The 23,684-nt window shown below is 37.3% G+C and overlaps 1 long non-coding RNA gene across 1 annotated transcript in view; it reads left to right on the forward strand.

The window, feature by feature from the left end:
• LOC104147508 (uncharacterized) overlaps positions 1 to 23,684 on the forward strand; it is a 294,392-nt gene that overhangs the window by 7,944 nt on the left and 262,764 nt on the right. The window contains exons 7-10 of the long non-coding RNA XR_011141392.1: positions 8,971 to 9,104; positions 9,802 to 9,922; positions 11,472 to 11,804; positions 13,814 to 13,913. This is a non-coding gene — a long non-coding RNA (uncharacterized lncRNA). The remainder of the gene's footprint in view (positions 1 to 8,970; positions 9,105 to 9,801; positions 9,923 to 11,471; positions 11,805 to 13,813; positions 13,914 to 23,684) is intronic.

Consider the following 23,684-nt stretch of genomic DNA (forward strand, 5'->3'; position numbering starts at 1 on the left):
AGCTGTCACTACTGCTGTCTCCTCTCAGAATTACTGTCACTCAGCTGTTGAAAGGGAATCATTAGTAACTGTGACTAGGGTAGTCTGGAAGAAACCCTTTCTGAGAACATTGTTGGCTTCCTTTATATGTCAGTTGATGATGTAGCCTCTTATGATGCCATCTCCCCTGTATGATGTTATAAACTATTGACTAACATATGTGTCATTGCAGTAGATAAAAATTGTAATTATTGCTTCTAAAAATGTGTAGTCAGACTATTATACTACTGAATTTGCTTTCATGGAGTGGTTTTTAAGAGGGAGAATTCACAGAAATTCACTTAAAGGGACAACATCTTGCCTCACTGCCAGAATATGCCTGAGGCTTACCTGGCTAAGAGAACAACAAAGAAAGGGATGGGTATTTCCTACTTACAATGAGAGAGCGCAGCCCTTTTGCCTTACCCCAGTTTCAAGTATGGTTAGTTGAACTGTGAACACAGATCTCCAAGTCTGCACACATAAGTATGTAGAGTGTGCATGCACCAGAATGCCTTTCTTGTTACTCAATTGCAGAATTTGTGCAGGCCTTATAATTATTAATTTTTGAAAGGGATTTTATAAATAGATTATGAATGCAAGCCTTGTGGAGTGGGTGGTAAGGAAAGGAAGAAGGGAAGACCACTTAAAGCAGTGCACACCATACTGACTTCTGGTTGAAGAAAGAGGGGCATTACTAGCTTGTTGTGTGATACAGTGAGTGGAATTTATGATGCATTTAGTTTGGTGCCCTTTAATTGTAGACCAAATTAAAACAATATTTTGGGATATATATATATATATATATGTCTCTCATATATATATATATCTGACAATGTATTATCAAATGAAATTATTAAGACAATTACTTGGTTATTTGCTGATGAATAATTTAGATAAAAAGATAAAAAACAGGAATCACATTTCACGGTGGGAATGTAAAAAGACTCCCTTGAGTCTTGAAGGAGGATCTCCCTTGTACATTCTCCACACTGGAGTAACCGTAAGTAACCAGGATCGCTGGACCTTGGCTCGAGATGTGAACTATTTTGATTTCCTGTGCTGTGTGAAGCATTAGAAAATGTCAAATGCAGGATAACCTGTTACATGCCAAGTAAGATAATGATGTCTTGCTGTACACTGACAACTTACCACAGCACTGATTATCAATGCCAGTGAAATCTTTCTATTTGCAAAAAAACAGTTTTGAAAGATTATCAATGCAGGACTGTTAATATCTGACAATTTTGTTTTATAAGAGAGTTACTGATTAAATGATTTCAGTATTCCACCATTGTCAGCTTTCTGAGGTCCCACAGCAAGTTATTGGCAAGCGAGTGGAGGATTTGTCTTGCATCTGAATTTCAATATGTTGAGTCTTTAATGTGTCTCAATCACTGAATGTGTCAGCTCACCATGAGGCAAAAGGGATTTGTTAGCAAGCAGTGAGTATCATGCGTAAATATGTTCATAAATACTTATTCCTTTCAATTCAAATTAGATGCAGTAGTTGTTATGTAATTGGCAGCAGATCTTGAACGATTTTTAAACTGGTAGTGATGTGGAGATAGGAAACTGGGTTGTGGAGTATACTACTTTCACAATGAATTAAGACCTCAAACTTGATACAATACATTTCCTGTGACATGCCAAAAGAAATTAAAATAAATGGAGTGAAGAGCAGATTGGTGCTCCAATTCCAGATATGCGTGATAGTCAATAGCTCAAGCTATTATTTCTTATGACATAGGAAAAAAGTAAAACTTGGATTCTGTACTTCTGATATCAGGATAGGTGCAAACGTTACCATGTCGCCCCAGACAGGGAAACTAGGGGAAGGATATTACTTCCCTCTTGGAGATTTCTACCCAACTTGTTCCTTTTGGGACAATCTCCGAAATCACTGTTAATACCCCAGAATATATACAGAACTTGTGAGAATCAACAAGAGACCCGGGCAAAGTTTGTGTCCCCAGTGCCTCTACAGCTTTTTTCCAATAAGACTATGAATTTTTATATTGGCCACATGTATTTCCTTAATGTCAAGTTGGTCTGAGGATCTGCAGTAGAGATGGGTAGAGACGGTTGACTGCACTTTTTTGTGCATCTCAAAGTTGTAGATGTGTGCAAGAAGGTTTAGGAACAATGCATTTCATCCCCGCCCATCTATTCCCTATTGACAGATCCCCATAAACAGGAAGTGTCCTCTGAGGGGTATGTGCCAATAAATACTATTGCCTCCTAGTTCCTTTAACATGCAGGTGGTAGGAATGCAGTTGATCCAGTTATTAAAGATACATAAATCAGTATTATACAGAAAGTACTGTAATGAAATAGCCAATTGACTTAAATTTCAATAAATTAACACAGGTTAAATTTTTTACCGTGATTCACGTGTCAAAATCTTCACTTGCTTGTCGTTCATTTCATCTACTTTTGGGGTTTTTTTTTTTTAGGTATTTTTGTAGTTTCTGTCACTATAGTATCTGAATAATACATAAACGTTAGTGATGCAAATTCCTATTATATTAAGATTTTTAATATAGTAAATACAATTTATGTCCTGGGAAATTAGTGTTATGTAAGTATGAGGTTATGGGCTCTGCAGTATAAACTTAACTTTGTGGACAGTCAAAGGGTATTTTCATGCTATAGTGCAAAACTGTATAGAGTATTTAAAAAGTACCCCTAAATTAAATTGGGGTACATTTAAGAAGCAGGACAGGTAGGTCTAGATGAAGGACATAGGCTGCTTCTGATGCTGAAATTTGTTTCATATATTTTTGCGTAGCACTGTATTGTGGAGTATGGATACACCTTTGGCTTTTATTAGGACTGTCTTTGTTCAAAGGAACTTAATCCGTATCCAAAATGGGATATGCTGCCTTTGCTGTCTGTATAGTAAGAATGTTTACACGGGAAGTTAGTTCAGAGTGGGTACTGTGCTATAAATTCGGACTAATTTTACTGTATGTTTACTTCCTTGTGTAGACAAACCCTGAGCGTGTCACACAGGAAATCTGTGGAGTTACTCTAGATTTATGCTGTGTGGAGTTACTCTAGATTTATGCTGGTGTAACAAAACAAATGAGGGAAATCTGATGACCGCTTCTGTCACAAGCAGACTAATGAAACACTGCTAAGTAACAGCTCCAACAGGAGCACATCTTGGGAAGCACTGTTGGAAAGACTTTGTTAAAGAAGATATTTTAAAGACAGATTTGAAAGGGCAGAAAGAATTGCTGTATGTCTTGTTTCAAGTTTAAATAACGCACAGATAGCTCATTACAAGCCCACGCTGCTTGTAATGCCGAAATCCCATCCAATGGCCTCTCTTTTGCTATTTTGAAATGTAGACTAATCGATTTGAATGTAAACTATAGGCGAAAAAGTATCTCCACTCTGTGCTGGACTTGAAGTGTACTAGCTGTCCCTGGCTTGTGACCTTCCAGTTCTACCTCTACTGGGAAAAAAAAAAAACCCACTCGTAATATTGTAAAAACTGAGAAATGAGACCATATAAACATATTAAAAGGCAACAGTGAAATTTCAAAACTCTTCGTAAAAGGTAGAACCCTAGGGTGGACTTTTGCCTCTCTACCAGCGTAGTAAATGTCATCACACAGGCCAGTACAATCATACTGTGTTTTCCAAGAAGAGGAGTGCCATAATGTTCAGCCATTTTCGTTTTTAAAACTCTGTCTACATATAGCTTTGTTTAGGGGGTTGGGCAAAGTTAGACAAAGCAGTTCAAAAACAGATCCATTTAGCCAAAATGAAATTAGACTTTCTGCTAAAAGAAGAGGAAAAATGAAAAATATTGATAGACTGAACAGACTGAGGCTTTCTTTAATTTAGGTATTGTAGTTTCTTTGTATTGCATATTTTCTGAACAGATTTCACTGGATAGAATTGACTTTTTCTGGCCTTGCATTTCCCTTTCTCAAATAGCCTTATATGCTTTTTGTACAATACATTAGATGCATTAAATAATTATATTCCTTTCTCTGATCAGTATTTGTTAGCTTCTAGGAGTCAGATCTTATTGCTAGGCAACTAAACAAAACCCCTCCATATTTATATTCAGCATTTTGGTGCATCCATGCCTAGCCCTGTACTTATCCACATATCCATCTACAAATTTACTTAAATACAGATGTAAACTGCAAATATAAACATACTGCATATATTATGCATGTTCAGTTTATCTTGAAGCTTGAGCTGTCAACAGTCAAAACAGCTTGGAGACAAGCACTGATTGTTCCCTCCTCCCTTTTTAGAAAGAAGTATTTCGGTCACATGTAACTAGCTTTAAGGACAGCCTTGCTGCTGAGAATTACTTTTATCTTTTGGGCTATTAGAAGAAGAAATATTTATTTGTTATCCACCACAATCTATATATTTTTACATCAGGATGCTCAGTATTTTTATTAATGTCTTTATAACATACTGATTACTATTATTCTCTGTTTGCAAATTTTGCAAAGTAACCACAAAACAGATCAGTTAGTTTCAAAAGCAACAGCAGATAGTACAGAAAACAATCATTCTGCAGTTTTAATGAAGCTTATGTATTTAACATTTTAATTAGTTCAAATCTACCGTCTTAATTTTTGATTGCATTTCCAGTGCTATCCAGCTTATTTTGCTCCTCTTCTAATAATGAGAGGTCATCCTATCAATAATGAGAGAACATCATATTCTGTTACTAAGGATTTATTCTTTTTTTCCTTAGTCTCATTTTGCAGCTAGAGTATTACTAGTCTGCCTTGAAGAAAAAGGTTTCTAAGTCACGCATTGATATGACAGTGGTTTTTTTTTTGGAACTAGTTTTAATTGATTTTTAGCCAATTCATGTAATGCTTTTAACGTGTATCTTCATATAAGTGATAGAGGAGTCTCAATTTTGGAATCATAAACAAATGTTGGGACATTTGGAGGTGATGTAGTCCACTGTCCTGTTCAAAGCAGGGCTAATTTCAGAGGTTGCTCGGGGCCTTGTGTCGTTTTGAAAATCTCCACAGAGGGAGGTTCCACAGTCGCTCTGGGACCTTGCTCCAGGGCCTACCCGCTCTCTTGGTTAAGGTTTTTTTCTTGTGCACAGTCAGAATTGCCTTTTATCATTTCACTGTTCACCTCTGGAAACTATCTGCTGTTGTCTTCTCTGTAACCGTTCTCTAGAATGACTGCAGGCGGGTTCCCGGTAGCCTTTTTTTCCCCCCCGGCTTATCAAACCAGTTCCCTGAGTTTCAACTCACGCCATGTGCTCCAGTCCCCCAGCCAGCGGCCAGCCTCTGGGCTCCTTCCGGTTTGTCTATCTCTGTCTTATACTGAGTACCAAAACTGGGCGCAGTATTCCTGTAAGTAACGTTCTAGAGGTGGCCGCACAAGTGCTGAGTAGAGGGGAGTAATCACTTCCCCCGAGATGTTATCTACGCCCCTGCTAATGCAGGGCAGTATGTTGTTAGCCTTCATCACTGCTGAAGTGCATTGCTGACTGATGTTCAACTTGCCTTCTACCAGGACCTGTGCTTCCCGTTCCGCGCTAGTAGTTAGAGGCTCCTGTCTCAGATCAGGGCCTCAGTGTGCTTCACTATGCACAAACGCCATAATGAAACCAACATGGTAGAGGGGTGACTCTTGCAGGCATTGGTTTGGTAGATTATTGTCACCACCCATCCGATAATCGCTTAATTTAGCTGGCTGAATTACTTGTCCAGCCTTCTAAGTAGAAGCTTTGGAGAGAACAGGCCCCTTCCAGTAGCCAGTTTAGGCTACGTTTTGAATTACACTTTAAAGCTGTTTCTGACCCTCAGTATCTGCAGAAGGAGCTGATGGGTACTCTTTTGACATTGGAACTGGCTTAGATAGATACACCCGAAGTTGGATAGTATAAAAGAAGGAGCTGAACTGATCCATTTTCTGTTCTAATTTTGGTTCAGCTGTCGTTAAAGTTGTTCTGCTGTCCTTCCTGTTGAGATCAGAAATAGATTGGTAACTGACTCACATTAGAAAATATAGCATTTAAAAATAGAAATGATCACATGCTGTGGGTGATCCCATGGAACGAGGCTTCAGGTGGAGGTAGAATTTAAACCCTGTTTTCTGTGCTCCTGCCACAGCACTGCTGTTACTTGTGTTTCCCACACAGAATCATAGCTTTTCGCACCTCCTCGATGTCACTTGCCGTATTTAGGAAATGAAGCAATCTGGTAAGTAAAGTTGAGGAGATGGAAAAAAGCTGTAGGCCTGCACTGTACTAGGTATGTTAGTGGTGCTGTTAACTGTGGCAAGGCAGTGGGAGATTGGAAAGGAGATGCTGAAGGCTTGCCCTCTCGGAAGTGCGCATAGACACACGCGATTACACAGCGAGAAACACCGTTGTATTCCTTGGGTGGAGGGAAGCAGAGGCTGATGGAGTCGAGGAGACGCTCACAGCTTCTTGGTGGCAGTGATAGCACGCTGTTCCTGAGCCTAGCCCGCGTGACAGTTTGTGGGCATGGCGTGTCGGCTGTCTGAGTACACTTAGGTGTGTGAGTACATAAAGGAGGCAGACTGTAGTAGAGGATGAAGAACATACAGTAAGAGCAGAAGTTTTTCCCTTCATCTCTGGCAGTCTTAAATGGAAGAGAACGCTTTTTGAAAGGAAATAGTATCTCACTGTTACATACCTATGCAAGCGTTAGCCTCTCGTTGAACTGCGAAAAAAGATGACAGCTAATGCCAGTTCTGGTGGTGGATTGTTTCAGACATTTAACGACATCACGTATATTTCCTGTAAGCCACTGAACAGCTTTCGGTTTAAAGGGAGGCTCCCTTTCTCCCATTAGGAATCTACTAAGCTGTCCAGTATCCACAGAATGACACTATTACATTTCATATTGTTTGTTAAGTTATAAATTTCAGTTTAAACCCAAAGTTGCTATATGGGACCAAGTTGTATCTCCTGTAAGCATTAAGAACACTGGATATTTTCTCTTACTAGTTCAAAGTGGTCTTTTCTCTTGTAGCGTGTCAGATTTCTGACACCGAGTAACTACTCCTAAAATAATTTACGGATGAAAACATGAAAGCAGTTAAGTTATTAAATATATAAGAAGAAGAGCTGCATTGTTAATAGCGTGTTTTATGCTGTACAAAATCCCACATTTTGGTAAATTTAGCTTGGTTCCACCAAAAACACCCTGTTGGTTTGCATTTCTTATAGGACAGTTTTCTCACCCTACATCACAAATTCTCTAGACTGTAAAAACCTGTGTGCATTTTTTGTATGGACAAGGATTCTAAAAAGTTATATTTAGAGTAAGTACATTTATTTTCTAATTTATTTGACACAAAAACAGGGTCTATTTTAAAAAAAGTTTATTTCTTCTAATAGTGTCCTTCTGGCCTTTTTAGCCTTCCCATAACAGTGCTTCAAAAATAGCAAAACTCATATAAACTCATATCAATCATGAGTTTATATCCAGGCTAAATAAGTGCATTGTATTAAGCTATCAGATTTCTTAGTTCTCTCTTACTGTGCTTACCAAACTTGCATTTTTGTTACAGTGCTTCAACACTGAAGTGCTGAAGTTGTTTGCTGCAAATTGTTGTGAAATAAACACATAGCTTTTAAAACTTAAGATAAAATGGGTTGAAGTCAGTAATCGTGAAAGCAGGTTGTAAGCATGACAAAAAGAACTGTGCAAACCACGTATTTGGTATATTCATCTTTGTACGTGCAGATATTTGACATGCTAGGCTGTGGATTGCTGGAACATGGAGTCTCCATCCTGGACTTTCTGGCCTATGTAAAACTAACTTGCATGCCTTCCTGCCATCCAAACAAAAAGATCTATTTTTCTGAATAACTTCATCAAAGAAAATTTTATTAGGAAATAGAAGATAGGGGATAGAAGAAGGAAATGCATCCTATCTTGTGATATTTGGCTCTGAAATACCCCCTCCAGAGCTAGTGTTGTCCATGTCTATGTTAGGAAATAGTGGGGTGCAGTAGGAGCCAATCTATAGTTAAGACTGAGGACCTGACATCCATGCTATGGGCAACTGGGGGGAAAGGACGGAGTCTGCTTTGGACTAACTCCAGTCTAGTCCTGTGAACTGAAAGTCCATTAATAGCTGGAACGCACTGAGTGCTCTGGTAGAGTGCATCTTTCAGCTTTGTTTCATTTGAAAGGAATCCAGCTGTGCTGTGAGCTTTCTGCAGTATGAAACTAAACAGGGTAAGTGGGAATGAACAAGATATTGATTGAAAAGCCTAATCCCAACCCGAATTTAAAGACTTGTGTAGGTGTATGCATTGTTTGAATGCTTTCAAAAGCAAACCTATTTAGCCAGACTGTTGGGAGATAATACTTTTCCCCTTGGAATACGAATTATCCCTATATTCACTGATAGTTTAAAAAAATATACCAGTGCACGTTCTGTGTGCTAGGATGGATGAGAGGGAAATATGATACAAAATAAGGATATTCACAACGGACGCCACTTTTACTTAGATTAAGGAACGACTAACCTAGTAGGTGAGTGTTTCAAGACCAAAATGGAGGCTACATGGACAGAAATGTATCTTATGTATATGTAATTTTACAGTTTGAAAACTGTCAACATTTACCTTGTAAAGTCACAACTAAGAGAACTGTCTATGATTTCAAATTTCTTCTTACGTTGCATGAGAACTGATAAATGTAACACCTTGCATGAAATCCAATATATCACTGAATGCTACAGCATGAGTTGCAGGCAGTACAGTGGCGGTATTGTTATATATATTCTTTTTAGTCATTCCTGTAAAAAACTATAAGCAGCATATACAGAGAGAGAAGTATGGCAGTTCTGTAACAGTGATGGGACTGAAGAGGGTTACATAATTCAAACACTTGTGAAATTATTAGTAAAATTACGAATTTCTTACCAAGACTTGCCTTCTGAGACTGCAGTTGTTTGCAGGAGCTCCAACAGAGGCCCATGAGGGAAGACATACGAGGAGGCCGATTCTGCAGTCTGACTCAGATGAAACAGGACTTGCTCTGAGGAGTGCATGCATTGATTTCCATGAGGCAGCCTAATATTGGAATACTAAGGTACTGACGGAGTTGAACCCTACATTCTAATGTTCAAACTCTGTTTAAGTAATGAATCACACAGTGCTTTATTGCACTTGTACTTGGTACTGTCCTCAGTGGAAACTAACAACATAGTATGTGATACACAGGTAAAAAGGAAAAGACAAAGGTAACTTCATTTTTTTCCACAGTCTTTTGCTAAGAATAGTTAATCAAGTGAGCAGAGATAACGAGGCATACAACAACTTGTTATCAGCGCTCTGACAAGCCTTAGCACAATAGCTGCAGCAACTTGCACGTTATTTGCTTTATGTATAGGAAATTAATCCAGCACTGAAAACTTTCATTTGTTTAAAAAAAAAAAGTGTAAAACTAGCATTCTTTAAACTCAAACTTATTCCCCCCTTTTTCTGAACCACTGTGTACATATTGGCATTTCACATGTGATACTGCCTTCTTCACTTTTTGCCAGAATTTGGCCAGAGTACAATCTAAAGCAGAGTTTGACAACCTATGGTATGCATGTCAAAGATGGCTCACAGTTTACGAAAGGCTGGCAGCAGAGCTGGCATGAAGTTAGGAGCCATGACGTATTGAGAGAGTTGGCTAAGGGAGGCAATATTTTCTTGTACAGAATTTAGCAGAAGCCCCAGAGCTGGGAAGCCCCTTCTTCGTACTGCTGATCTTAAAACCAACTGATTTGTGTTTCTTTGAGATGTGTTTTTTAGATTCTACGAGCTTTCTGTCAGCATGCCCAACCTCTCATTTGGGAAAGAAGAGCACAATCTAGCACACCGCATTGGGAAGATCCCTGACCCTTGAACATCTGAACTTTGGTATCTTACTGTGAACATCGAGATTTTTAGTCATGTTTTGGGCCTGAGTAATTCTAACTATTGCTTGATTAAGTGCTACCCAGTTCCTCAGGGTTTTTTAAAAAAGCTACAGCCTTTAATTAATTCCCTGAAGGGTTTTGTATTCTCTTCAACTCCCATTCTGATTTTCTGTCTTTCTGCATGTTCATATGCATTCGGCAGCTAAGCAACTATGCTAAAAAAAGTTCTTGTAAAACACCAAAATGGTGTTTCCCTCCAGCAACCTTTCGTAGAACAAGGTAACTGCAAATTACAGAGAGGGTCAGGAATTTTGCTGCCAGCTGATTTGAGACCTACGAGAACACATAACTGTACAACATTTTTTGCTCATTATTATTGATTGAAAAGAAGCTTAAAATTATGTTTCTACAGAGGCCTTTTGAGATACAGTGGCCAGCATTAAATGAAATACTCAGATTCGCAATGCACATTTAAAGGCTGAAACATCCACAGCAGCATTGCAAAGATGGCAGATTAGTTCTGCTCAGGTATGTGTGATGCTTATGAGAGCTCCTCAGCATGTCTGCTGGTGAAGTTAGAGGTAGTTTAATTAAAATTTTGGATACCGATGGAGAGCAAGAACAGTTTATGCTCAGTGACAATTTATGAGCAGTAAATAAGTGTAATATATAAGTTAAAAGCACATTTTGTTGAGAAAGCAGCAAAGAAGTAAATATAACATTATGTATTAAGGCCTGACCCCACAAATATTTACTTACCTTTCCTAAGATTATTCACTAGACAGTCCTGTGGAATTTAGAGAGGCTTCCCTGGGGGAAGATTACTTGTCCTCGAGTATAACTTTACTAATTCTACAGGCTCATGATCTGATTATTTAGCTCCACAAAACTTGTTTAACTTCAAATACTTATTGGATAATTATGAATAAAAGCAGAAAGCTATATTTAATATTAAAATGAAGAAAACAAAGACAAAATTAGGAAATACCTCAGGGCTGGGCTGAACTGTTTGATCTGAAACATAAGCCGTATGAATAAATCAAATCTAGGAAGAAAGATTTTAACTCAAATGACTTCTGTTTATTGAAACTCGTGGGAATGTAACTGCACAAATGACTCATGTATGCACTCAGGTGTATTTGAATATGTGTAATACAACATGCTTCTAAGGTTCATGTGCAGATACGCATGCTGCTCAGAATGACATCAGTGGCTGTATCCTAGACAAGTGAAGTCTTATGACAGAGGTGACAGATTGTATACAAGTAATAAAGGCAAAGTAAAGTTGTTGCAAGAGAAAGCACATCTAATTGTTTCACAGTGTGTATTTGGATAGTGCTGAAAAAACTTTCAGAAGCAATTACTCATTTGGGGGGGTCAAAGAGAAATGTCACTGCAGTTTTCAGAAGTACTGAATATTCAAGATTAATGAATGTTTTATTTGAGTACTTACAGAAGGAGAGTCAATATTTCTGGAAACTGGCTTTTACTTATGAGCTTTAAAATCCTGACTTCACCCACCTCTGAAGTTTTTTCCCTGACTTTCACAGAATGACCATAGACTACACACTCAAAAGAAGATGCTCTGATGATAGAAGAACTCATGTGGAAATATTTTGGTTTTACTCAGAAGTAAAATACAATGTATTTTGTGCTTTTTTTTTGTCCTCAAGGTGTTATTTGCTATTTGTCAAGTTGAAGATCATGCACAAGAGTGAAACTTATTTTACCAAAAATTGTTACAGGAATAATTGATTGCCAAGTGTATAGTCAAAACCAGTTTATGAACACTTTTGAGAAAGACATTTTCATAAAGTCCTGTTCCAGAAGACAGCAGTACATATTTAAATTAAAAAAAAAAAAAGTCTGAAGTATAAGGATAGGTATGTTCTGATAATATGTACAAATTGTACTTACTGACTGTGTTGCTCTATTATGTACAGATAGTCTGTAAACTCCTTTAAGACAGAACAAACTCTTTAGAGATATTCTTATGACCTGGTTTATGATATTCATAAATGTTATCGCTGAGGATGCAGAAAGCAATTTTTTCTCAACTTTATCTCCATGAATAATAGTTGACAAAGGCTCTTCAGGATGAAATGTCACAGCCTTTTTTCCTGTGGCTTGTGATAAAAGTGAACCATCAAAACGTTAGGTTGACTGTAAGTTTTTCTTAGAGAAGAGTTTATTATGTCTGCATGCCCAGAATTTTTTTCAGTTCTCATAATCAACTCTAAGGCCATAGTATATGACAAAAGTAAAGGAAATGGAGGTAATATTAATTTGCACCTGCTAATACAAACACAGCTGTACCACCTCCTACCAGTTAGATAAAAATTTTGTCTGCAAAGTTCATATCTGGGACTAAATATCAAAGATTGTCAGTGTTAAGTTTATTTCCTTATGGCTTCTTACAGCTTTACTGCACCTGCACTGGCAATCCCCACTTGTATAAAAACAACTTTAATGGGTAATTCTTTTGCCTCCGTAACTGAGTAAAATGATCAAAAGCGATTTTTTTCTTCCCATATAGTAATGCCCTTGTGGAACGCATTGCTGCATACAAGTAGTGAGAAAGTGTGTGGTGTTTTTTTTTTTTAATAATCCTTCTAAACAACCTGGCTTGGATGGCAAAACTTTTAAACGTAGATCTGGCCTTACTGAGAATTTTTGCATTGGATGTGCATATTCATTTATTTCACAACATAAAATAAATGTAATTTTGACTCATCTTCTGTATAAATAGCTCTACTATGTTGTTAAATTTTTCTCAATTACTCAGATTACCCATATGTTTCTTAGGTTATAGAGATGATTTTATGCCTGTATAAAGAACATAGCAGAATGGTGACATTTTCTCACTGGTGCGCAATGGCACTTTTCAAATGGTAGCAGTCTATTGCCAACTATGGATGTTGACTCAGGCATGAGATTTTCCAAAGGCGTGCTTACTTTAGAGACTAGTGTATCACGTTTCCATCTGTTTGGACAAATATATAATTTTTTTTGGCTAAGTGTAAAACCCTCAATACAAGTCATCCCAGACGCTTAAGAAGTTTTTCACCTGTTTGCTTAAAGGCAAGAAGATGAAATGGAAAATCCCTTCAAAATACCTGCCAAGCGGGATTGTATAATCCTCTCTCAGGCAGCTAGAAGCTCCTTCCGATTACTTTTGGAGTAGTACAGGAGAGCAGTCACCTGAGATTTTGTGCTCCAGCAATCCAGAGATGAGAGACAGCAATCCTCAAAATGGTGCAAACAAATCTTATTGGTCGATAGCACGTGATTACCCAGCAGGTGGGAGGTGTAAATCAGTAGCCTGGTGAGAATCAGCAGATATGAGAACGGCAGAGGGCCGTATTCTCTAGTACATGCCCTCTGCAACTGAGGTCCAGGAAATCTGACCTTGGGTTATTTTGGATGTTGGCTGATAGAAGCCTTTTCCTTGCTGTCTGAGCACTGTGGCTGAAGAAATTTGCGTTCCTCCTTTTCGCGTTTTATCCTGCTGACTTTACCAAACAGAATTGATGAGAGCAGGTGAGACTGAAATCCCATTGTGTAAGCTCTTTTTTTTCCTGGCACGCAGAGCTTTCCCTGTGCCTTGCAGGGAGTAGTTTGTAGCTGGACCTTGGAAAGCGCACCTTCAAGATTCTAAAATCAGTTTGTTTTTTTTTTTTTTTTAATAAATACCCCTCTTTTTCCCTCTCCTGTTCACTGAGATTAGATAACCCTCTGCTGGTACGTTCTTTGTAATCTTTCTGTGGCTTCAGTTGGATAGATCTAAAGGGATCTATTGCTTAAATAGAAGCCTCCCTGCGGTACCAGTCTGCTTTTATTGATGCTATTTTTTTTTCTTTTGTGCGTGCTACCTGTTGATCCATTTGTGCAGGAAATGACGCAAAAGCAAATAAAGTGGAAGAGAGCAAGTGAGCATGACAGAAGAGCAACTTCATGCTATTGGCTATACCCAGCAGGACTGATGAGAGCAGGTGAGAAGGGCAATTTCTTTTTCTTCTTTTTCTTTTTTTTTCTTAAACTTAGTTATGAGTTTTGGTTGATGTAACCACTAGGAGGTTTGGTGACCCTATGGCCCTCTAAATAGGATGTGATTTAGCCACAAGGTTTTCTTTTTTTTTTTTTTTGGCATCAGGGTAACCTGAACAGCAGAGTTATAGTCTTTATTTCATTTATTTATTTATTTTCTTTTATGCTTAAGTTTGATTCTGACTAAGGCAGTGAGCAATTATGGCCTCAGTGTTAAGTTATCATTGTTATTTGAAATTTTCCCAATCTGTGCCTGCAGAATAGGAAAATGAGACTGGACTCTGGGTCATAGGATTCAATCCTCTGCTGCTGCAGGCATCGCATCTTGTAAATCCTGTTAAAACTAACAAAGCTCAGTCTTTAAACTATTTTTCGTTCACCTCACCTGTACTGAGATACCGTGCATCATTTAAACAAAGTTGTTCCTCAGAATTAAGGGTCTCACCTCTGTTCACCGTTAACAGAGGTGTCTCAGCTTAATAAACTTGCCCTCCTCTAACAGCACCACTGCTAAATAAACTTTTTGCAACTGATGAAAACGCGAGATATAGAAGTGAAAATATGGTGGCTAGGTGTTTGTTTTGTTCCATCTCCTCTTGTCAGAAAGCTGTTCTGGGACCTCACTGATCAGAAACTTGCTTTCTTTTTCCAGCTTTAAGTTATTCATGGCTAGTTAACCTGAGCTTGAGAAGTAGTTACCCAGTTCACAAACTTGATAGTGCAGTTTTCTGCATTGTCTTAACCACCTTGGGGGGCGCGTTGTTTAAAGGTTTGTTTTAGGTATGTCAAAGGCTATTCAGTAAAGTGAGGTATGGGAATGGACAACTATTCTTTTGCCAATATGTATTCCATAAAGAATGTAGGAATACAGTGGAAGATCCAAGGTCGCTAAATGATACTACAGTAGCGGAAGAAATTTTTGGCCTTTCGGAGTATAGATTACAAAAGCCTTGTAAACAGAAATATTTCAGGATGTCTTCAATCATGTGTTTAAAGGCAGCATTACAAAATTCTTCCCATCTACAGGAAGGATTTATTTCTAGAATACATTGAAAAATAGTGTTAATGTCCTTATGATAGTTTTTCTAATTCAGTGAAAAAAATATAATTCTTCAAGAAAGGAAATACCATGAGCTGAGCCTATTTCCTTTGACCAGAAATAAGAAAGAGAGAAAAAAATCTCCTGAGAATTTCTACATTCCAGCTTTTTTGCTGATTTCGTACTACCACGTTCCTCAGTGATTTTTCTGAAATGAAATTCTAAACATGTAGCGATTTCTCTATGCATAGTCATGGTATGAAAATATTCTCTGTTCTTTCAGATCTAGCTCACTTCCTAGACTGGCACCAGAACAGTAAGCTGAATTGATTCTATAATATATAACTAGTTTTACAATTAAAATGGGTTGCTTCCTTTTTAATTTTTGAAATTAAGCTTTAAGCAGACTCCTCTAGACAAGTTTCATCTTCAGCTGATGTTCTGAAGACTTATTAAAATCCTCTGAAAAGGGGAATAATAAAGGAATTTGTAGAGAAAGGCAACATAAACCCTAAAATTCCAAAAGCAGCTGTCTAGGACGGTATTTTTTTTATATATATATATTCCCTTGAAATCATAGACTTCAGGAGAGATTTGACTAAGGGGATAGGATAGGACTCTCTAAAATATTCCTTAGAGTTGTTTATTGATGCTTTCCGGTCACAGGTACACCGATAATTGCTTTGCTCAAGCAACATTTGTTTGATCTGTGCGCATAGAAGGGTGAAATTTCATCCTATAAGTAGAACTATGTAGTGACAGTTGAACCACTTTGTAATACCCACATAGGGACTACTCACCGAAGAGCCCTCCTTTGAAACTGTTAGTTCATCCGTAGCTTTGTAACAGAATTGCAGATCATACTCGTAATCCATTCCTTGATTATAACAGTAAATATTAGACGTTGCTTCTACAGTCACAAAGCCGGCCAACACTATTTATATTTATGGCTGCAAAGGGTAACTGCTGTAGAAGTTATTTATCTATTTAAAGTGTGGCAAAGTGAAAGGGTTTGATCATATGTTATTCTGCCACAGGATGTCCTCCTAACCTAGGTTAAAATCAGAGAATGCGTGCAATCGAATTTCAGCAGCGTGAAATACTATAACATTCAAGCATGTATTTATAGAAATGGTATATTGATCTTGCCTACAGACTACTGTGACTCTAGAAGATCGGAAGAATCTATGTAATTTTTGCAGTTACTGTGTATGAATTGTGAAGATTTCTTTTGAGTCGGAGCACTCTAAATACAGCCTCAGGAAATATCTGCATTAAAATCCAAAGCTTAAGCTTCTTAGGCATTCTCAGTTTGTTCTGTTTTAATGAACACAGTTCATTAGTGTTACTAATTTAGTGCTACTGATCACTATATTGTGCAGATATTTTGTGCTACTTACGTATTTTTTTTTTCCATGAAGGCAATTTGCATGTCGCACACCTTATGTAAGAGTTATAATTAATCTTGTTAAAAAGAAGTAATTGTGAACAAAATTTCGAGCACTTGTATTTGAGGAATGGCACAAATGCAGTCTTTAAGTATGACATATTATTTGTCCTTAAACTTGTGCCGAATTATTTCTTGCTTTAAGTCATGAGTTTTTTTTTCCTGTCAAAAATGAGTATTCTTTGCAATGTTCATGCAACGAACCTTCATCTACTTAGGACTTCACGCATGTTCTTGTTCTGTTTACCGGATCATAGAAGCAGGGGTTAAATCTTGCATCATCCCGTTTCAAATAACGGAAAAAATACCTTTGAGCAAAAGGAGAATCCAAGGCTGCAGAGTGAGTCTGTGGCCGTGCTGAGCAGCTGCCCCCACTAGAGGGCAGTAATGCACTTGCTGCAGCGTGAGGCTGCCCATTGCGCCCTCCCAGCTGTCGTGGTGATTTAATCTAGTGGTTTAGAATATTAACCAAAAGAAGGAAAAAGAAAAAAAAAACTTTTTTTTCCATCTGCTTTGTTTTCCGCAGAGTCAACAGGTCTATTTTGTCTCCATATTTTGTCCATACATATCTGTACATGTTCATATAGTTGCATAGACATGCATTTCCAACCGTCTAGAAACCAACAGATACAAGTGAAATTTTGCCTCTTTGTGCTTATATGGTCTTTTACTATGATGGGGATTTACACTGTGCATAAACTACTGATGGTAACCCACATTTTACATGGTGGCTGAATAATAGCCAGAGGAAGATTTTTCTAACAAAAATATCTAAATTTTTTGAAAGTTTTATTTGGAAGTCTGAGTCTTTCTGTCTCCACTAGGTAAGAGCCCGCTGACGCATGTTGCTGCAGGGCTCTTTTTTGATACGGAACATAAATTTGACTTAAACTTCAGTTAGGGATTTTTAAATGAGCCTGTCCTTCAGTTGAAAAAAAGAAGGAAAGTGGTGTCATAGACTGTTATTTGGGGAAATAAAGGGATTATTTTGATCTTATTTGGCATGGAATATTCAGTAATTGATCCATCCCTTTCCCTTAAATGCATGCAGTACTACTGAAGGTAATTACAGTAATCATCACAGTATTTAGGCACAAATTACATTCAAGAGGGAAAATGACAGTGCTAACAGTTCTAACACACCAGTGAAATCTGTTTTGACAAGTCAGTCAAGCATCTCTTTCCTTAAATAACAGTAATAAAATATTTTAATTGCACTTTAAGGTTTCTACTCCTGTCTTTGGGCTAAGCAAAAAATTCCAGAACTCAGCATATGTCAAGTAAAGAAAATGCCTCCAGCATGTCCAATATCACTTTGTCTTATAGATTAGTGAAAGAAACTGAGCTGCATTGTGCACAGGTATAAATAGTTAATTATTTAATTCCCTTTTTGCTATTTGAAACTGAAGCAAAAGGGAAATATTTCCCCCCACCCTCCCAACCCAACCCATTTTGCTTCAGAGGAATGTTAATCAGCTTCCTAGTGCCAGAAGGCTACAATCACCAACTACTAATTAGTTTTAGATAATGATATTGGTAATGAGCCTCTAGTTCCTCAGAGGCAGTAGACTAAGCTTGACTCAGATTTATTCAGTTATTTATCAAGTATGTTACTGTGGCAAGAAATGTGAGCAGTTTGAGCATGTTTAATGGCACATATTTTCCCCTAATTTCATGGTAACAGCACATCACTTTTGCACAGATTTTGTTAAAAATAGCAGCTGGTTTTAAATTAACTTTCCATTAAGCAGTGATATTTGTCTCCTTGTTAGTCTAATGTTCTGATTACTCTCTAGGACATCTTTACCATTTCTCGGGCAATTATCTAATCACCTGAGGTGAGAACACTAATTGGGGAAGATTCTTAAATGAACTTCCTGCAGTGCTACCTCTCTGAAAGGTTTGTACCTAATCTAATGTCCAGTGAAGACTTCACGCTGTCATTTTTACTGGGCATCAAGTCCTCTGACTTGCCACTGGGCAGATACCTCACAAGCAGGGTTACAATGTGTTAGAGACACCAACTATGAAGGTAGAGAGAATCGGTCGCTCTTTGGTCCGTGTAGAGCTGTTGCTGCACTTGGCAGACGGTGAGGTATGTTGTATGCCACAAAAAAATATTCTCTAAGCTCAGAATACTGTTATCCAGCAGGTGGTAACAAATACTGTGGAATGACTTTAATTCTGAAGCTGTGGTAGGGCAGCAGTAATGAGATGTCTTCGCACTTGACAGAGGATGTCCGTTTGGTGTTGCCTCTCTCTCTGATAAATGTATCTTAGAGGAGGAAGGTGTTTAATGAATAAACATGGAGAAAAGCCCTCACTCACTTCCATGTAGCATTAGATGTTGAAAATAAAATTACTGAAAGCAGAAACTTAATTTGCATGTTTCTTGCGTGGCACATCAGCTCTAGCTGATAAGCCTTATGTGACCTTTAATCCCTTGAAATGTTAAGTCCCTGTCAGAAGCCTAACAGTGGAAGACTGTAGCATATTGAAACATTCTGGATTATTATTATTATTGCTCTCTTTTATCTTTCTGTGATTTTCTTCTGTTTATGCATGTTCAGTGCCTTAGAGTAAAAGCTAGAGTCTCATTCCTGCTCCCAAAATACTAGGCATTTAAAAGCCTGATTTTGGTGGAATTCATATGTTTAAAATGCCTTCCTGAAAACGCTTGCAAGTGCTTTCGGATGCTTCAGTGAGTTCCCTAATTGAAAGGCAAAGAACAAATGCTTTGCTCTTGTAGTTGAAAGGTCCCTAGAATGGCTGAAATTGTCTCAATTTTGACCAGCTGAGTATTAGAAATTTACAGTTTTTTTGTTCCTTAAGTATGTGGTGGACAAACTTCAGGGCATATGTAGTAGTGTTTAAGACATCAAGAAAAACGCGTGATGTTTTCATGTTCCACTGATCAGAGCATCCATCTGGGAAGAGTAACATCCTGAGTTTCTGTTTTGGCTTCCAGTAGAGTTTCTATCTAATAACAAATGTAAGATTCAAAAATGAGACTCAGAGTTGCGTTTGCTTGTGTGACCCTTCCACCTGGCCCAAGGGGTCTTGAATTATTTTTCTTATAGTTGTGCAGCCTCAGCTGAATGGAGTGGAATAGTTCTAGCTTGCTTGATGGTACATCTTGTGGGAAAATGGATAGATGTGAATGTGAGCTCCCTCCTAGTGAGGAAGAAGTCAAATCTAAGCTTTCTATTTCCTAGGTGACCACTAGGCTTTTACATGAACAGGAGAACTTTCATTTCTTCCAGTCATGCTTTACAGGAGTAGAATAGGTGCCACTCAGCTCTTTAAAGAATCTTTACCTTTCCTAGATCCTTTCCTCACTAAGGATCTAGGCTATAGATCCTTAGTGAATGAAAAAGCTTTCCATCAAACCTGAGAAACAAATCTAGAGACATACTCTTATCTATAAAATTTTTGTCCAGACTAGCTTTTGGCAATAGTACTCTCTTCCTGCTGACTTAAGATTGCTCTACCCCTTTTAAACTATGTGTAAGGCATGTGGTAACTTCACTTAAGTTTCTGGACTCTTATTTGAGACCAAGCACCAAGAGCCATATATTATGGTATTTGTATGTAAGCTTTTTGTTGCATTTATCACTGTAGTCTACTTTAATTATTCTTACTTTATGTGGAATCTTTGCAATTCATATTTGTTTGCTTTTATCTTTGCTCTATCATGATTTTCAGAGGCCCTCCCTCACAAAATATCCTTGTAAACTGTGAGAAGATCGTAATGAGTGTTGTTTTAAAAAAAAAAAAAAAAAAAAGTCTCTGATCCACTTACAAAAGGTATGCTTAATTCAAATTGAAGGAAAAATACACAATGAATCTTGAATTTCTAACTCACTGATACCAAGGAGATTAAAATGAGGCTTTCATAAATTAAACATAAATTTGGAAGTGGTATTAATACAACTCTCTACTGCTATTCACTGTATGGGAATCCTGTGGTGAATAGTATGCCTGTAAAGGATAGGAAGTGTCAGTGTTATACCTCTGCAAATACTTGTATGAAAGAACTGCAGCTTTTTTGGAGTATGTTAAGTGTGCAGATTTTCAATTTCAGGTTATACAATATCCTCTTACTGGAAGAACTGCAAATGGAAAAAGCTTAAATTTTCTGTCACTTTACTGAAAAGGAGACTAGAAGACTTAGTCAGCTATTTATGTTGATAGTAATATCAAGATGCGTACTACTGAGCTCTGGCATGCTGGCTAATACATATTTATTTGAACAGCTCTTCTTCCAAATAAAGATACTTAGCATGCATTTTTAATATATTGCAGCCTCATAATCAGCCCTGCTACAGACTAAGCATGAGGATATATCAGTTATGATGAGAATACAGGTACTGTGTAAGCTGGAACCTAAGTTCTCATAGGTTTTAGGTAGCTGTGCCCTTCTCCCCTGCTTACCACCTTCCCTCCACATGAGAGTTTGTTTTGGGGTTATAGGAGGCAATTTTTAATGTACTAGGACACGTCTATTCAAAGGATTATATTTTATCATGAGTAGCAGGAAGGTCTACAGTAGTTACAATTGCAATATTTCCGGGTAACAGAGTATTAGCATATGATAATTTTTTGAATGACTATGCAGAACTGTAAACTTTGGGAATCACGAAGAAATCTTGAATTAGGAGCAGTTTTACTTTGTATCTTTCTGTTGTGCATGTTCCCAAAGCTTGTTTTTGGAATGTGGTGTGTTCCAACTGTGAGATATGAGAATCTGACTAATAAGATCTCAGGCCTGGCTAGTAATGTAGTTTCTTTGTTTTGACTCCAGAATTTTATTTGTCCTGTCCAGTTTGTTATATTTAACTTACATAAATTGAGCTATTTAAATACAGTTCTACTGACACATAGAGAAAGAATTTTAGCTCTCTGTAGATTGCAGGTGTCATAGTTTCATTTTACTTCAGACAAATTGACATTGACCTCCGTTTTATCCAGGACAATAAATATTCTGTTGTGAAAATTCCATTTTGGAATTATATTGATACATGTTTAATAAGAGTTTATTGTGTGACACAGGTAAATTGTATTTGGTAAGCATGAGAGTCATATTATGTTTTATTCATTCTAATAAAACACGAATCGTGGTTTGTTACGCTTGTTCATTGACACCTTTAAGCAGTTTTTAAGGAAGCATGCAGTGTTCTACTTCCGTATTAGTAATCATATTTTATTGAGAGCCAGTACTATACCTTATATAGTTATCATCTGATGTATGCGTATAGGTATTCAAACAGTAATGTAAAGAATCAGTTTACTGGTAAAAATTCTAAAGCATCTGTTTTGGTATATTCTGCTCTAAGAAATCTCAGCTGAGATTTCCAGCTCAGTTCTATAGCTTGCAATTTCGGTAAGCATCTTGCAGGAGGAGCTTGAATGGAGAAAGAAACTTTTGATGTTCTAAATTAAGTTCAGGAGTTCTCCTTCCAAAAAACAGAGCAAGGATGAGTTAAAGAGTTTAGGGGGAAATGAAAAGTGAAATGTATAGCATTGAGAAGTCAGAATATGGGAAGAAAATTAGGAGAAAAAGGAATGAGAGATAAGAAGAGGGTGAAATAAGGCAGTCTGGTTCTTCTCTCAATGATCAACTAACTTTCCCTTTTCTGCTAGTAAGCACATAATGCACACGGAGGTTTTTGCCGTTTATGCCATACCAATTTTCTGCTTCTTCTTATCATAGAAATATGAAGTGATTGCAGCTTACTAAGGTGACAATAAGTGTATGCTTCTTCAGTGAAGAGCTGATATTTCATCATTTAGGCATGCCAGATTGTGGTGTGTCACACAACATCACCCACGAGAGGTTTGTGATGTGCCTGAATGACAAACGCATCACGCTTTGGCAAACTCCTCATGACTTGAATTTCTATGTTTATTTGGCCAAAACTCTTAATGATGGTAACTTATATTTTGAGTCTTCTGTCAGCTTCAGTTCTCTGTAACCTGTTGGCTACATGAGAAATGTTTTATAGCCTTGAGTTATTCTAAAAGGACAAAAAAAATTCTGTATGTGCTTGTGTCTAAGAAACTTTTGAAGGAAAAATATTTTTAAGGACGGAGAAGTATGACAGTAATATAATAGCAGGTGCTCCTTGAAAGAGTTCTGCCAGCATTCTTATAAAGAAGTTGCTTAAGCTGACTCTCAAACTTGCTTTCATTCCACTCTTTTTGTTAGATTCCTACAAGTATAAGAATTTTTTTCTTTTTCTTTTTTTTTTTTTACCTTTTGCTCTAGAGAACTGTATGAACCACATTGACAAAATTGCAAAAATTTAAAAATTTGTCCAGAATTCTTTTTTTGTTTCAGTCAGTGCATGGAATTATTTAAATTGGACCTCTCCTTAATAACATCTGCATGTGTTTCGGTAGCCAGTTAAAAAAGTTAGTGTGCCAGGAATATATTTTATAAATATGAAGAGATAGAGAAAGGATCAAATAGATTGCTAAGCACGTGGGCAAATTACTCATCTTTGTATCTTAAAAAACCTCTTACGGAACATACAGAAAAGTAAGTTTACCATTAGAATACTTTATAATGATAAAAGGTCAAACTATTCATGGGAAACTTCAGATTTTCAAGTAAGAAAATTGAAATACTGAATTTTGGATTGGTTCAGTCAAAAAGAGATACTACTTTTTTCCTCCCCTTTTTACAGACATGCAAAAAGAACTTGAATTCCTTCAACAAAAAATTAAGCTGCTTTTCTTTATGAGAGAATTACCTTAGGGGTGTTTTCCTCCCCTTTTATCTTCCACTTTCTCTGTGTTGGGCCTTTTTATCTGTTAGATCTTTGGAAGGCTATGTATCCCAGGCCTCAATTTTTTTTTCATTTTTTGGACTTGACTTGACTTACCAGGCATAATGACAGTTAATATAAGAAGGTAAAGCTTATACTAATACTGAAATATTTGTGGTTGTTTTAGCAAGGCAGAATGGAACACTTCAGTTTCTGAAAGCAAAACATTTCTAAAATTTTAATTTGAAGATGTTAATAATATTCTTCCTTTGAAGTTTTTCAAATTATCTTTTCCTGGGAAGAGCAAATCTTTAATTTCTATGGAATGGAACTCTGAATTCTGGTTGAAAAGTTTCCATTTAGAACTAAATTTTGATACATTAGTGTGCCCCTCCCCCCCCCCCCCCCAAAAAAAAAAAATCTAGTAGCGGATGAGTCTCTTGGGGGAAGAGGATGGTCT

The sequence above is a fragment of the Struthio camelus genome, chromosome 5, assembly GCF_040807025.1.
Source record: "Struthio camelus isolate bStrCam1 chromosome 5, bStrCam1.hap1, whole genome shotgun sequence".
NCBI lineage: Eukaryota > Metazoa > Chordata > Aves > Struthioniformes > Struthionidae > Struthio > Struthio camelus.